Genomic DNA, 16,177 nt, shown 5'->3' with positions numbered 1-16,177 from the left:
ACAACTAACTTCCCTGGCTGTTGGAGCCCAAAAGGAAATCACAAGCCTTTAGATAGCCAGCCAGTGGGAACAGCTGGAACCAACTCTCCTTGAAAACACATACTCAGTTTGGATCTGAATTTTAGGTGTGGCTAATGAACAGTAGTCACTGGGAAAGAAGCAGCTGGGACCTGGGTCTTTGGAGGAAGACACCTGGAATGAGAGGGGGAAAATACCTTTTGTTTATGACTAAACAAGAAAAGCAGCAACAGAAGTTAACTCAGGGTAAACCAACTCAAATCAGCAACAACCTGGATCTAGGGGAAGCAACACGGGTCAGAAGAAAGAGTTTGGGGCTTGACGTTGGAGAAACTGGGTTCAAATCTTGAATTTGGCATTTGCCATTGGTGGGACCTTGAGCCAGCCATGTCTCTTCTCTAAGTCTCAATTTCTTCATATATAAAATGAAGGTTTTAGATTAGCTGGTCTTTAAGATCCCTTCCAACTCTGTGATCCCAGGACCCTAAGTTCGCTTTTAAAAAGTGTGAAGCAAATGTAAACTGTGACTATCAATGAATAACTGTGTTCTGCGCCTGAGAAGTGAGTCAGTGGTCTGGAGAAGTGCAGATCTCAGTGAACACAAGAGTTCCTCACTTTCCTGGCTTAGCTTCTCCATTTGTTTAAAGAAGATCACAGGGCTGAAAAGGACTTTTGAGATTGTGTAGTTCAACCACCTCATTTTAAGGATAAGGAAATTGAGGTCAATTTGAAAGAGAATCAACCTGCCCAAAGACAGAGGGAATTATAGTGAAGTGGGCAGAAACTAAAACTCAAGTCTTCTGATATCCAACCTCAGGGGCTTGCCACTGTCCCACACTGAGATAATTTCATCTTTTCCCTCCATCCCTCCCAGGAGACCAGAGAACAGGGTTAGGACTTCCTCTATTAAGAACTCTTGTCCATTCTCCACATGGCAGTGGTCAGCCTGCCATAACACAGGACCACAAGATACTAGAACTTCAGAGGTGTAAGGGGCCTCAGGAATCATCTGATCTAACCTATATCTAAACAAGAAGCTCTTCTCCAAGAAAAAGGACAAGTGGTAATCAAGCTTTGGCTTAATGACCTCTAGGGAGGGGTAACCCATTACTTTTTGAGGCTGTTTACTGTATTTCTGGATGATTCAAATTGTGGGGAGGTTTTTCCTTCCATCGAGCCTCAGTCTGACCTTTGTAACTTCCATCTATTGCTTAGTTGTCTTCAAATGACAGCCCTTCAAATATTTGAAGACAACTATCATGTCTCTAGTGACCTTATGCTCAATGCTAACAGGTGGGGATTTACCCTATCAGGGCCCTGAGTTTGATTTATCTTGGAAAAAACCCTAACTTCTGTTATACTGTCCATGCTCCACCATTGAGCATTGTCATCCATCAGTCACTAGGCATTTATTAGGCATCTACTATGTGCCAGGTTCTGTACTAAAGAACTAAAAATATGAGGACAATGATGAAATGATGCCTACCTTTGAAGAGGTTATCACCTGCAAAGTGAGTCTGTCCTACTAATTGCTACATGACAAGGTAATTCGACTTAGGCTCTAAAACTTACAGGTTTGGTTTTTGGCAGGTGAGTAGAGGAAGGCTGAGCATAGCAGGGTAGACAGGAGCCTTATTATGCTATCAGAAAGTTATCTGATTCATCAGACAGGTTACAGCATCACTGACTCATAAGGGAAGGAAAGATTACAAAGTGTTTTGAGATCTTAGGGACCAAGGCAAGATGCTACAAATGACTGTGCTGTAACCTTACACTCACTACTACCCTACCTGAGTGGGAATTACTTTTTAGATACTATCCTGAAGGTGAAGAGAATTTTAAAAAAGACCCTTTAGTCCTAGATTCCAACGGTTTTGAAGTCTGGAAAGAATTTGCATTTAATCACCGTAAGACCAGAAAGCATGGGATTTGAGTCACCTCTACATCCCACATTGACCAAAACGGCATTCCTACTGAACAAAACCTGATTCCTCTTCTCTGCCTGCATCCAAACTGGGAAGGTGGCCTTGTCCTCATGTGACCTGGCCCCACACTCTTGTCTAAGATTGCAAGACTGGGGACTCCACTCTACTAGCTTTTCCCAGTTCTCATTCTCTCTTTGAGGCTAACCTCTAGCCAGAAGAGATAGTTCCCTGGGATCCAGGCCTGACCAAGTGAAGTCAAGCATTTACAAAGTACCTATTGAGTACTTAAAGTTAGAGGAATTAGATTTGGAAGGGAACTCGTAGATCTCTCCTTTATTTTACAGGTGAATAAACTGAAGCACCTAAAAGGATAAAGGTATGTTTCACATGGTTAATAAGGTACAGGCCCAAGTCCTCTTATTTCAAATATAGTACACTGTCTTTAGACACTATACATTGTACCACAGACACTGGAGTACAATTATTACAACCCAATTTGCTCTCATGGAGTTTGCAATCTAATGTATGTGTGTAGGAGAAGGCAAGAACCCAAATAATTCTGATAAAAGAAGGGAGATAATAGTAAAGGAGAAGTTTAGGGAAAATGTGATGAAAAATTTATGGTGAGGGAAAGAATTTTCATCTCACTGAAGCCTTCATAGAGAAAGTTGTATCTGCAGAGAGATTTGAAGATAAGGGAGATCTTCTGACAGAGATCAGAAAAATCTGTTCCAGGAATTACTATTTAGGACGGTATCAGCAAAGGCCCTTGACATGAATCAGAAAAAGAAGAGGAACATAGAGGTACCTAAGTTGGCTGGAACCTGGAATTCGTGAAAAGGTACTAGTATAAGACAAAGCTGGGCAGGTAGTTTGGAGTCTGCTTGTTGGAGGCCTTGAAAGTCAGGCATTTATATTTATATTCCATGGACAATGGGGAGCCACTGAAGTTTCCTGGGAAGGCAAGTGACATGATTGTGACAACGTAGTAAGAGGCTTAATCTGACAGTGTGTGAGGGATGAATTAGAGAGGAGATAGACAAGACAGGGAGGCTATTATAAGGGTTGAGAAGAGATGAGAATCTGAATGAGGATGGCTGCAGTGACATTAGTGAGGAAGAGCTAATGGGAGAACTATTATTGGAGCAGAATCAATAGACTTGGCAAGAGATAGAGTCAAAGATGACAACAACCTCATAAAAATGGAAGGATGAAATGGAAGGATGAGATGGTAGGAAGCAGAAATGGAGAAGTGAGGGGTTGGGGCAGATTTAAAAGGGGCAGATTTTAAAAGCCAGTATAGCTCAATTGGGGAGAAGCTAGAGAGAAGTTTGTGTGTGTGTGTTTGGGGGGTGGGGCACAAGGTGGGGAGCAAGGGACAAAAGTGAGGTCAAGAGGACAGGGAAGGGCAGGGAGCAGGGACATGGGTCTGGGGAGTCAGGACACAAGGGCCAGGGGGCACACCAGGGGTGTTTCCCCAGCAGAGATACAGAACTACACCTGAGTTCAGCAGCTCCAAATATAGGGTGGCAGTGCATCCGTGGCACAGGAAGGGGGCCAAGAAGGCTGACGTGGGGTAATTCCCTAGGGGAGCATTGTAAGTGGCCTGAGCCCAGATGAGAGATGGGAGCTTTTTACCTTATCCCTGCAGAATCTCGGCTGGATTGCAACTGACCAGTGTTGGCCCCGGGTTGGGTCCGGCCAGGACAGGCCAGAGAGAGGGAAGTGCGACGTCAGGAACAGCCCCAGCTCTGGGTCGGACAGTCCCGGGATGGAACGTTCAGATTCCCCAACATTCCACCCACCCGGGTTTCGTCCTCGCTTCCTAGCCAATCAGATCCTTCCCCCGTGGTCAATCTGCGCTCCACCCTCGCCCGCTACTCCCACTTCAGGGAGGATAAACCAATCGGTTCGCAGGACCTGCTGGGGGGCCGGAGGGGGCGGGGCCAAGAGGACCTGAAGCTCGTGATAACTGGGGAAAATTCGGCTGTTGGGGTTCGGGGTTGCAATCTTGGGGCTCTATCTGGCTGTCTCTCCTCTACCTGGGCTCAGAGTTTTTCAAATCAGACACCCTTAATTTCCTTTATCTTGCCTTTAAAACCCCAAAGGCAATCTACCCTGGAGATTTTGCAGGAGGAGTAGTTTTTACATGTTTATCTCCAATAAACATCCCCTCTAAGCCTTTCTTCACCCCTCACCCAGGGGGCGGAGCTGAGAACCCAGAGAAAGGAGGCGGAGCAAGTGCAATTTTCTTGCATTTCAATAGTAGGGTGACGCATGTAGATTCTTTTGCAAAACTGGAGACAGCCACTTTTGACATTTCAAAATAGGACAGTTTTCAGCGTTAGCTTCCCAATTGACCTCTACCTTCCACACCTCATACTTACTCTCTTTCACTCTTGTCTCTATCTCTGCCTCCCCTATAAATTGTCTCCAAAACTTTCTGAGCTCATTCTCTGATTTCCCCCTCCCCAGCGATTTCTGTGGAAACCTGTCTTCTTACTTCAAATAAGAGAAATCTTCTGCCTTGATGATAAAAAGTGCCAGGCATAATGTACAGTCAAACTCAGGTAACCCTTTTAGGCCTCAGAAGGGAAAAATCATAGGATTAATAGGATTTAGAGATTCACCTAATTACAGGGTCAGATGTTTCAAGTTGGAAGGGATTCTGGAGGTCATCTAGTTTTACCTCTTATGGCAGATGAGGAAACTGAAACCAAAGAAGTTAGGTTGATAGTAAGCAAAAAAACGGAAGGAAGAGGCAAAATTTGAACCCTGGTCTTCTGTCTTCAAATTCCTCCTATTGTGCTTCATTTCATCTTGCCAATCCCTCCTTACCTTTTTACAGATGAGGAAACTGAGGTCCAGGAGTTTAAGTGACTTGCCCAAGATCATAACAGAGGCTTAGACCATCTTGACTCCATATCTAATTCTCTTTCTGCTATTTTGTGATGCCTCAGCTCCCCATGGGCTTTTGGCATAGACAGGGCAGAGGAGGAAAAGGAATCGTGTAAAAAGGTAGATGAGAAAATCCCTCCAAATTTCTCATTCCTAGGACCTAGAATATTTAGAACTTCCTTTACACATATGTAACACTCCTCAACCATATTAGATCATACAATCCTTGAGAGCAAGGCCTGTGCATCTTGGTATCATAGGATCATACACTTAGAGCTGGGATGGACTTTAGACACCATTGAGGTCAACTCCCTAATTTTATAAATGAGGGAATGAGGACCCAGAGGAGGGATCATGTAACTTAGGGCCCCATAGGTAGAGTCTATGGAGGGTTATGAACCCGTCTATCCTTGGCTCTAAAATCAGTATTATTGCCATAGTGTCTATCTATAGGATACAATATACATAATAGCCACTTAATAAATTGTAATAAATATGTTGAAGGAGTGATAAAAATAGAAAGAGGTTTACATGGTGAAGTGACAGAAAGAGAAGGATGACCACCATCAACATGAACAACAATTCTCTGTTTCTGACTTAATAAGTGAAAAAGTTGGGGGCAACTTGGTGGCTCAGTGGATTGAGAGCCAGGCCTAGAGACGGGATGTCCTAGGTTCAAATTTGGCCTCAGACACTTCCCAGCTGTGTGACCCTGGGTAAGTCACTTGACCCCCATTGCCTACCCCTCACTGCTCTACTGCCTTGGAACCAATACATAGTATTGATTCTAAGGCAGAAGGTAAGGCTTTAAAAAAAGAAAAAAGTACAGAAGTCTCTCTGTGATCAGACCATGTCTGTGGGCAAGGATGACTAAAGCATCATCTCTCAAGAGGGAAACTTCTGTCTGGGAGATCAAGACATAGACACATTTTAATTCCATGTGAAAGTACCTAAAATACCAGGCGGTGTCAATTCTAAGTGCCAAATGGGTATAGCCAATAAGTGCTATAGGAGTTTGGAGACAGAGAATTCATTCATTTGGGGCTTGTCAGGGATGGCTTCATAGAGGAGTTAAGATTTGAGCTAAGCCTTGAATGAAAGAATAAACGAAGCATCTGCTTAATTTGTTAATCCCTAGGGACACAAATAGAAAAATAAGACAGTCCTTGCTCTCAAGGAGCTCACATTCTAATGGGAGAGACAACACACATGGAAGGTTTCAGCTGTAAATCAGATGGAAAAGTCCCATGTTCCTTAGTGTGCATAAGCAAAGCAGATGGTGATGTCTTTTCTATAATGTCATTTCCATGGATAAAATGATTTTGTTTTCTGATGTAGAATCATTTGACTGTGCCAAATACTGAGGTGCCAAGAGTTTTTATTCCCCACCCCCCACTCCCCAGGGTCTTCAGTAGCTGTGATTGAAGCACCTGCAGGAGCAGTTGCCAGGCTGCATTTCTACATCTTCCAGGGATGATAGCTCAGGGCACTGGGCTGGAAGCATCATTATTCCAAAGGTTCTTGGGTTCAAGATACTGGTTTGGTTCCATCAAGGTTAGAAAGGAGGTGGTGCACAAGATGGTGGTGATTTGACCTGCCTGGCACATACTGTCTCCCATCAGCCCTCAGGGTGCCCTGATTTGCCCCATGAGTGGCAGTTGGTTAGGAGCTGGTAGGGATAGCCACCCCATTTTTCACAGGAGACCTCCCCAGATGATTGCTGCAAGGGCTGGCCTGGAAGCAGGACCAGTGGTCCCTAATGTGAGATGATAAAGTGCCATATAAGTGGTGATTTTATGTCATTGTTCCTCTGTATTAGGAGAGAGGGCTAGAGCTAGAAGCTGCTTCAAGAAGTGGATCTGGAAAAGTAAAACCAGACTTATCTGATCTAGAGATTAACCAAGAGGTTTAAGTATAATTTCTGCCCAAGTAACTTCTGCAATGTTTGAGTTCCTGATGGAATCCCCTAAGGTATTATGGACAGGATTTTTTTAAAGGGGGCTAGGCCTTGATGAACTATTTTTTTGGAGACTATCAGTATACACTTAAAATGCTAACAAGAATGTTAACCCTCACTACTTGCTGGGAAAGGATAGATAGTCTGTAGGTTGGAAGCTGACCTCAGTGTAGGGGCTGGTGTTAGATCCAAATTAAGGAGCAAAACCTCATGACTTCAGAAAAGTCAGGGGATGAGTCAGCCATAACCACAAGCTTTGGAAAAAATGAAGTGTCCCCATTTTCTTTACCCCTTTGTGAGAAAACCTTTTTGTAGGAAAACTTCTTTAGGATCTAGGGGCCAAAGAAAATTCTTCAGACATGTCCCCAAAACATATAAAATTAATCCTGATAATGCCAATGGAGAATCAGCTCAGAAATCCCAAGGTTGCTAACTTTGGGGTATTAGAACTGATGATTAGAAGGAAAGGCTTACTCTTCCTCCTCCCTTCCTTTCTTAAAAGAGTAAAAATTACAGCTTTACACAGCTCCTGGAAACTCTGTCTCTGTGGCTGTGACCTAGGGTAGGTTGCTCAATTGGGATTCAGTTTTCCCATCTGTAAAATGAGGATAATGATTTCCTTCCTTCCTTCCTTCCTTCCTTCCTTCCTTCCTTCCTTCCTTCCTTCCTTCCTTCCTTCCTTCCTTCCTTCCTTCCTTTCCTGTGTATTAGTTCCATAGTAGAAGAGTGCTAAGGGCTAGGCAACGGGGCTTTAGTGATTTGCCCAAGATCACATAGCTAGGAAGTCTTTGAGGCCAGATTTGAACCTAGGACCTCCTATCAAGAGTGATGGTTTCTAAAGAAACTTCTAGTCTCTTCCACATTCTACAATTTTGTGAATCTCAGGCCACTAGAATGTGCTAAGACTATTTCTGGATAAATCGTCATGCAGGGCTAGATGAAGTGAAATCACTTCCAGGTAGCTATAGTTTTACCCAATTTGGAAATCTTTTTCTCACTTCACTCTGCTTAATACTAAAACCACAATGATTTCTTCCTTCCTCCTTTTCCCTCCCCTACTGCCAAATCCCTTTTTATTTTCTTTCTACTACACCATACTGTTGGGGGGACATAGGGGAAATAAATAACCCTGTCAGGAGACCTGAGTTCAGTGTTCTGGTTCTGATGCTTAATGGTTATGTAAGCTAGAGCAAGTCACTTCATTTTTTAAGCCTTAATCTCTTCATCTGTAAAAATAGGTATAATTGCATTAACATACCCATTGGCCCATAATCTATACCAGTGATTCTCAAAGTGGGCGCTACCACCCCCTGGTGGGTGCTGCAGTGATCCAGGGGTGTGGTGATGGCCACAGGTGCATTTATCTTTCCTATTAATTGCTATTAAAATTTAAAAAAATTAATTTCCAGGGGGCTAAGTAATATTTTTTCTGGAAAGGGGATGGTAGGCCAAAAAAGTATGGGAATCACTGATCTATACTATTATAACAGGATCAATATTGATTCTTTTTTGTCAATGGGAGCACTATATTTATCATTCATCATTTTGTGTTCTTTGACATCAATATGTTGTCCTTACCAGAACTCATAGGAACCAAAAACAATCAGGATATTGTTGAGAGGAAAAAAGCACCCCAAACTGGAAACACAATGGCAAATATTGTTATTATCCCCAGGTAAGAGGAGACAAAGAGTCTTTCCATGAATAGTAATGAGGCAGTCTCTGGTGGTTCCTATAGCTATGACAATAAAAGAAATCAACTTCATTCATTACTATGCATGGCTTTTGGTATGGTTTTATATTCTCTAGTTACTCAAATGGAAAAGGAGGGAGAAGGACAAATATTCCAACATTCTTGACATTTCTGGCTCCCTCTCAGTTAAAAAATTTGTAGGCCCTGCAAGTTACATTAGTAGACCCTTATTTATAGAACAAAAACATAAGTTCTGAAAATATTAGACAACTTATCACTTGATCTGCAGTCCCACAACACCAGGCAAGCAAAATGGCATGACAAAAACATTTTCTTTTTACCTTTAAGTTTTATAAGATAAAGGAAAAAACAAAGTTTTCCAAATGTTTCATCGCATATTCCCTTAGGAATACAAGGAAACTTTTTTGATTTAGTCTATAAAGACAGAAAAATCACATCTTCACTTTGCCTTGTTTCTGCTAGAAAAGAGGAAATTATGACTAAAAATGAGACAATATTCCAAATGATTGGGGGAAAAATTTATGTGTTTACAATGTTCTAAACAGTGAGTTAGTACATAGAAATACAAAATAAAAAACATAACAGTTTCTATTTTGATGGAGCTCAAATTCCAGTGGGAGATGGAGTGGAGACATTACCTATGGATTTCAGAGAAAGGAGTTTTGGTTTGGGGAGTCAAAATGATGATGAATGGATTTAATGTAGGGCACTTGCCCTTTCCAGAAATAAAAATATTGATTTGATTACTGTTCCCAGAATAAGCGGTAGAGAATGATGAGTGGATGGGTGAGGGATTTGGACACGGCAGTGCAATGCTTGGTATGGACACAGAGTTGGGACAGATGATAGGATGGCAGAGTGGCTAGCTGAAGAAGACATGTCTCAGTTCCAAAGCTGAGCAAATTAAGTTCCTCCAGAGAAGGGGGCATGATCTCTGATGGGTTATATTCCAGGTGAGGAGAAAGAGAGGGATAGAGGGTAAGTAACAAGATTACCTACAGTTATTCAAATGAGAAAATGGGAGTGGAAGGGTCAACAATTCTAATTCACCTCAAATCAAAACATTTGCAGGACCTTGAAATTATTTTAGGTACTATAAATAAAAAAGAATTTGTATACAAGATATAAAATATAGTATACCATATTCATGTAATAATAAAAATGGACATTTAAATGGCATTTTAAGATTTGCAAATATTACCTCATTTAGTCCTTTTAACAGGGGGGGAGTTAGATACTATTATTACTATGCCCATTTTATAGACAAGAAAACTGAAGCGGATAGATTAAATGACTTGCCCAGCTTCAAATAATTAGTTAGTGTCTGAGGCAGGATTTGAACTCAAGTCTTCCTGATACCAAATCCAGCAACCTAGCTATATGTGAATTCATATATGTATACATGTTCTTCATCATTCAGTTGCCATTTTTTTAGAACGTGCCATACCAGGGGCAGCTGGGTGGCTCAATCAGTGGATTGAGAGCCAGGTCTAGAGATGGGAGGTCCTGGGCTCAAATCTGGTCTCAGATACTTCCCAGCTGTGTGACCCTGGGCAAGTCACTTGACCCCCATTGCCTAGCCCTCACTGCTCTTCTGCCTTGGAACCAATATACAGTATTGATTCTAAGACAGAAGATAAGGATTAAAAAAAAAAAAAAAGAATGTGTCATACTACTTGGGTCATTAGGAACCTATGTGTTATGTGGATAATTACCTCAATAATTATGCCTGGGGAAGTATATGTTATGCAAGTCCATGACCAGATAGTTTGGTACTTCTCTGATTTGTTGTCACTTGCTCGATTCATCATCTTTTTTTTTTTTTAAACCTTTACCTTCTGTCTTAGAATCAATATTGGATATTGGTTCCAAGGCAGAAGAGTGGTAATGGCTAGGCAATGGCGGTTAAGTGACTTGCCCAGGGTCACACAGCTGGGAAGTGTCTGAGGCCAAATTTGAACCTAGGACCTCCCATCTCTAGACCTGGTTCTCAATCCTCTGAGCCACTGGGCTCATCTGTTTTGATGGAACAGCTTTCAGTTACACTGGCCAGTGGTCTAAGTTCCTAGTCCATGAAAGCTGTGGACAAATTAGTCTACTTTTTACTGCTTCTACATGGCTATCAGTCTTCTGTGGCCTCTAATAGAACTATAACTGGCAGAAAAATATTACCTCTGGATTTCACTTCTCTCCTTTGGCAAGACAATGATTTCTTACAGATCAAAGTCATATTCCTCATGCCCTGCAGATATATTCAAATACTCATTTTTAATAGGACACTTGCCCAAGCTATCTCCACCTTGATTTTCCTCCCCAAACAGCTCTCTGGCTGCAGCCTGTGGTTGGACCTTCCTAGGTTGCAGTAAGAGAGAAACAGGGCATGAAGTAGATTTGGGCTTCTGGGGAGGAGAGAGGCCTTTTTCACAACACAATCTCCATCGCCATCATTGCCATCCATCTTCACACCAACCAAGGACTTTACCAAGGACTCTGATGGAAAGAGAAAAAAGACTGATGTAGCTTCTTGAAAAGCAATGGTTTCCCTCACCATGTGACTTGGGCTAGATAATAATGTGTCTCAAAAAGATCTTGGGGTTTAGTTGATTCTGTGTAATTGGAATCTATTACCCTAAAAACTACAATCCCCAGAAAAACTACGATCCCCAGTAAAACTATGATTCCTAGCAAAACTAGGATTCCCAGAGCCCCACTCACTTCCTGTCACTATGTGCTGACGTAGACAGTATATAAATTGGGTGAAGGTCTATCTCTCTGCCTTTTCCCTTCCTGTCGTAGCTTTGCTGGAGCGGGTGTTTTGATCATGTAGAAAAAACTTAGTCACATGGTTCTATTTTGTCAGATAATAAACCTTAAAAAATAATACTTGATGTATTAAGCATTAATTTAAAGCCTACAATTCCAAGATCAATTGCCTAGCCCAGCACCTGCACGTAGTAAAATATCAACAAAGGTTTGTTCATTGAGTTAATTAATCATTGGATTAATATGGGCCAACAATGTGATGTGACAGCCAAAAAAAATCTCATGCAATTCCAGTTTGTAAGAAGAGGGCTCCAGTGCTCAGAACAAAGAAGTTGATAGCCATCATATTTTGCCTTAATCAGATCACATCTTAAGTGTCATCTTCAGATTTGGACACCACATTCAGGAGAGTTATTTTAAGTTAGAGAACATCCATAGACAAGGGGAAAAGTTGGGAGGGGCCTGGAGAGTATGTCATATCTGGATGTTGAAGGAGCCTAGGATGTTTGGTCTATTGAAGAATAGACTTCATGACATGACAGCTCTCTCAGAGTTTTTAAAGGACTTTCAAGCAGAAGAGAGAATACACTTGTTCTACTTGACCTTAGAGTGCAGAACTAGAAACTAGGGGGAGGATGCAGAGGCAAATTTCAGCCTAAAAAAGGAGAAACGTCTTAACAGACGTTAAAGCAGAGGTTCTTAACTTTTTTTATGTGTCATGAACCCTACTCCTCAGCTTTGGCAGTCTGACAAAGCCTATATATCCATTCTCATAATAATAGTTTAAATGGATAAAATACCTACTAATACAAAGTATAGGATTTAAATTAATGTGCAATACTTCAAATATTATGTTTATAAAGTTTGTTATCTGAAAAAATAGAATCACATGATTAAGTTTTTCTACCTGTTCAAAAAGATTCCCGCTCCACCAAAGCTGCAAAGATAGGAAGGAAAGAGAGTGAGAGGCGGGGCTACACCCAATTTATATCCTGTCTATGTCAGCAGTAATGATAGAAGTAAGTAGGGTGCTGGGAATAATAGTTTTGCTGGGAATTGTAGTTTTTAGGGTAACAGATTCTTATTATGCAATCTCCCCTGGGATCCTTTGGGAGATTAGTCTCCCCAATGGCTCATGTAAACATAACCAACTTTAAAGTACAATAATTGGGAATAAAAGGGAAAGAGAACAAAACTACTGATTCCTAGGTACACTGACAAAAAGCCAATTAGGGGGTACTCCCCTTTGGCATTAAGATTATACATACAAAATAAATGTGTTACAATCCTCCACACTTCAATCAATTATACTCCATGGTTCATTCTGGGTCTTCTGATGCTGTGGAGGTTTCTTTAGGCATCTTCATGGTGCCTTCTTCAAATAGTTCACTTCCTGGTTTCTTGGAGGTAGCAAGTTTTTTAACATTTATAAAAACAGAATTTTGTGACAATTACACAAAAGGATGTCAAATATCTTGAAACAGAGCTATCAAAATTTAACAAAAAATGTTCATTGGCCCCCCGTTTGAAAATCTCTGAATTAGAGTTATCCAAAAGTGAAATTAGTTGCTTTGAAGGAAGAAGAGTGATTCCTTTTATGGTTCATATCCATATAGGTGAGAGAGAATAAAGAGTCAAGGATGACAACTTGGGTGACTTAGAAGGTGGTGATACCTTACTAATAGGGAAAGTAGGAAGAGAGGAGGGCTTGCTGAGTAAAATGAATTCAGTTATATTTATGTTGAGTTTAAAATATCTATGGTTCTTCCAAGTCAAGATGACCAGTAGTGTGAAGAGTGAATCAAACTCTCTTTGTCTATCAATCAGCAACTTTAAAGTTAATCAATCAAAAACTTAGGTACCCCTACTTAGTACTTTACCAGTCACTAAGTATGAGAGTTCAAAAATCACTTGCTGGAGTGGGTGACAACTCCAGAGGCCAATGTTCCCCTTGGGGAAGTGCTAGGCAAATTGAAAGACTGTCATTGGTTCCCATAAAGTAGGGGGGTAACAAGAAGTGACTTTGAGAAAACTGCTTTAAAAAGGCCAGCTTGAGAATTCAGTCTTGGACTCTGCATTGGTGAGCCAGACTAGAGGAGGACACTCTTTTCCTGGATCCTGTGTCTGCTTGTGGGGGTGAGTGGAGTGATTCCTTCCTTGGTTCTTCAGTGAGGAGACTCTCTCTGCTAGTTGGCGCTTTGGTGGGACACTCCTTTCAGTGTGAGTGCTGGTGAGATTCTTGGCCTTCTTAGCCTTCTGTGCACTGAAGGTTCTGGGGTGATTCTTCAGCTTCTCCTGGCTCTTTGGATTGCAGCTTCCTAATTAGGACTTTGGATTTTGGTGAGATTTGCTTTCAGATTCACATTTGCAGTCTGGAGACATTAGGATTAAATTCAGAGTATTGGTACCAAGGCAGTACTTTCTGTCTCTTTTCCTATATTTTTCCACTTTCACTCTTTCTACCTTTGTAAATAAAGCTGCTAAAAGTCATTTTGACTTAAGCTGTAATATTTTTAAATCAGTAACCACAATATTACTTTAGAATCCTCATATTTAGCATAAAACCTAAATTTAAATTCTTATAGTAGGCAGTTGGAAATACAAGTCTGAAGGTTAGAACACAAGTTAGGGCTGGATAAATAGATTTGATAATCATCAGCATATAGATGATATTTTAATCCATGAAATCACCAAATGAAAAAGTATAGAGGGGAAAAAAGAAGTGTGACTGGGGGACAATCATCTTTGGTCAATATGACCTGGAGAAAGATCCAACAAAGGAGACTGGGAAGGAGTAAATAGATGAAAGGGGAACCAGAATAGATTCATGTCTTAGAAATACTAAGAACTAGTAGACAATATCAAGGAGAAGAAGATGCTTAAAGCGTCAAAGGTTGCAGAGAAGTCAAGGATGAAGACTGAAAAAGGCCATTAGATCTGGCAATTAAGAGGTCATTTGTTAACTCTAGAAAAAGTAGTTTTGATGGAATGATGAGATTGTAAGTTAGGCTATAGAAACTTAAGAAGAAAGTGGGAAGATAGGAAGTGGAGTGACTAGTTATAGATAGTCTTTTCAAGGAGTTTAGCCACAAAAAGCAGGAAATATATGGGATGATGATGGGAATCAAGGGAATATTTTTTGATAATGAGGGAGACATGAGCATAATTGGAGACAGTAGAGAAGAAGATAATAGGTAGGGAAAGATTGAAAATAGGTGAGGGAGAAGAGATAAATAAGGGCAGGGACAATCTTTTGGAGGAGACAGGATAGAATTGGTCACTTGTACATATAGAGGAGTTTGACCTGGAACTGTGCCAGGCACTGAAAATACAGACATAAGTGAAATAGGCACTGCCCTCAAGGAGCTAGGGTTCTAATGGATGAGAGGACACACAAACATATGTAAATATATACATATTGTAATAGAAATAAATGCAAGTTGATTTTGAGAGGGAGTACATTAGCACCTTGAAGGAAGGAACAGCAAAGGTTTCTTATTGAAGGTGGCATTTGAGCTGAGACTTAATAAAAACATACTTAAGCACATTCTTAAAACATAAACTGTAACCCATCCTTTTTACTCTGTTCTCCAGGGAGACAGGAAAGATTCCCAGGAGACTTGTGAGACAACTGAACAGATTTCCCTTTTTCTTTCAATCTGTGCTATCTGAGCAGCTAATCTAAGTCAGAGATTCTGGCCAGCCAGAGCACATTTTTGGTTTTCTGAGTCATTCCAGCTGCAAAAAAATTCAGGTAAGTGGTCACCACCTCCTTTAAAAAGCTGTGTAGCTTCAAGAATCACCTCTGGCTAAGCTTCCATTCCCCATCTCTGGAATTCCTGACCTCTCAAAATCATGAGATAGCTTCTGGTCTGGAAACATCCATTTCTCAGGATTCCAAAGGGCAGAAGAGAGAGGGGACTACATTTTGCAAAGGGGAAAAAGGGAAGGGAGGTATATACTGCCATTCATGTGGAATAAGAACTAGTCCAATATGGCTGGATCAAACAGTAAGAGGTGTAAGGGGTAAAAAGGGGTTTTGAGTGGGTGAATATTAAAAGGTTTGGTCACCAGAGAATTAAATAATTATCAATCCCCAATTAAGGAATAATGTCAAGTCAAAATGACTTTTATGGAAGTTTATTTACAAATGTGGAGAGGAAGAGGAAACTAGGAAATGAGAAAGAGGATAAGATAAGATAAGTAATCTAACACACTAGGTAAATTGCTCTGATCCCCTAGTTTAACCCAGGCAGATCTAATTAACCCTCAGCCGAGGGAGGTTCAGCTTTGAGCCCAAGGCTGGAAAGTTAGAGGGTTGGAGGCCCAGAGGGCCCCAGAGGCAAATGGAGCAAAAGCTTCAGTCACAGAGGCTCTATTGAAAAGGAAGCTCTGAGAAGTTCAGAAAGATTCGGTCTTTACACTCACCATGTGAAATTCCAAGGGAAAGATTTAAGAACAGTCTCACCAGTGTCTCAGGGGCCCAGCTCTAGAGCTCCTCCAAGTTGAAGCCACGAAAAAGAAGAGAGACACTGAGCTCATTAAACTCTCTTTTAAAGGGGCTTCTTTACATCACTTCCTGTTTCTTCCTCTTAGTTTACATATCCAATCACAACAGACGCTTTTCTTAGGACTGTCCAGGAGGCAGTCAGTAAATTCTGATTTGTTACTTACTCTAGGACACATGGGTCACAGACCTCCCAACTTGTGAGTTAAGTGGAGATGTTTTCACCTTTGGTGATTAAATCTAAAGATGGGCAGGGTAGACAATCTAATTATCACAGAAGGGAGGATTGATATGTAAAGAAACTAGAAAATTAAGCAAATTAGAGGAGCAAGGAATAAAATGCCTTTTGAAGCTATGGTTAGATTATGATTCATGATCAAAGAAGGGATAAAGAG

The 16,177-nt window shown here is 41.1% G+C and overlaps 1 protein-coding gene across 1 annotated transcript in view; it reads right to left on the bottom strand.

Annotated features, from left to right (window-relative positions):
* PLEKHF1 (pleckstrin homology and FYVE domain containing 1) overlaps positions 1 to 3,706 on the bottom strand; it is a 28,503-nt gene extending 24,797 nt beyond the window's left edge. The window contains exon 1 of the mRNA XM_044661435.1: positions 3,582 to 3,706. The gene's annotated coding sequence lies outside the window, so the exon portion shown is untranslated. The remainder of the gene's footprint in view (positions 1 to 3,581) is intronic.
* Between the last annotated feature and the right edge of the window lie 12,471 nt (positions 3,707 to 16,177).

Source organism: Gracilinanus agilis, chromosome 2, assembly GCF_016433145.1.
Source record: "Gracilinanus agilis isolate LMUSP501 chromosome 2, AgileGrace, whole genome shotgun sequence".
NCBI classification, from domain to species: Eukaryota; Metazoa; Chordata; class Mammalia; order Didelphimorphia; family Didelphidae; genus Gracilinanus; species Gracilinanus agilis.
The sequence above is the reverse complement of the archived record's forward strand: the minus strand, read 5'-3'. Positions and strand labels throughout refer to the sequence as shown.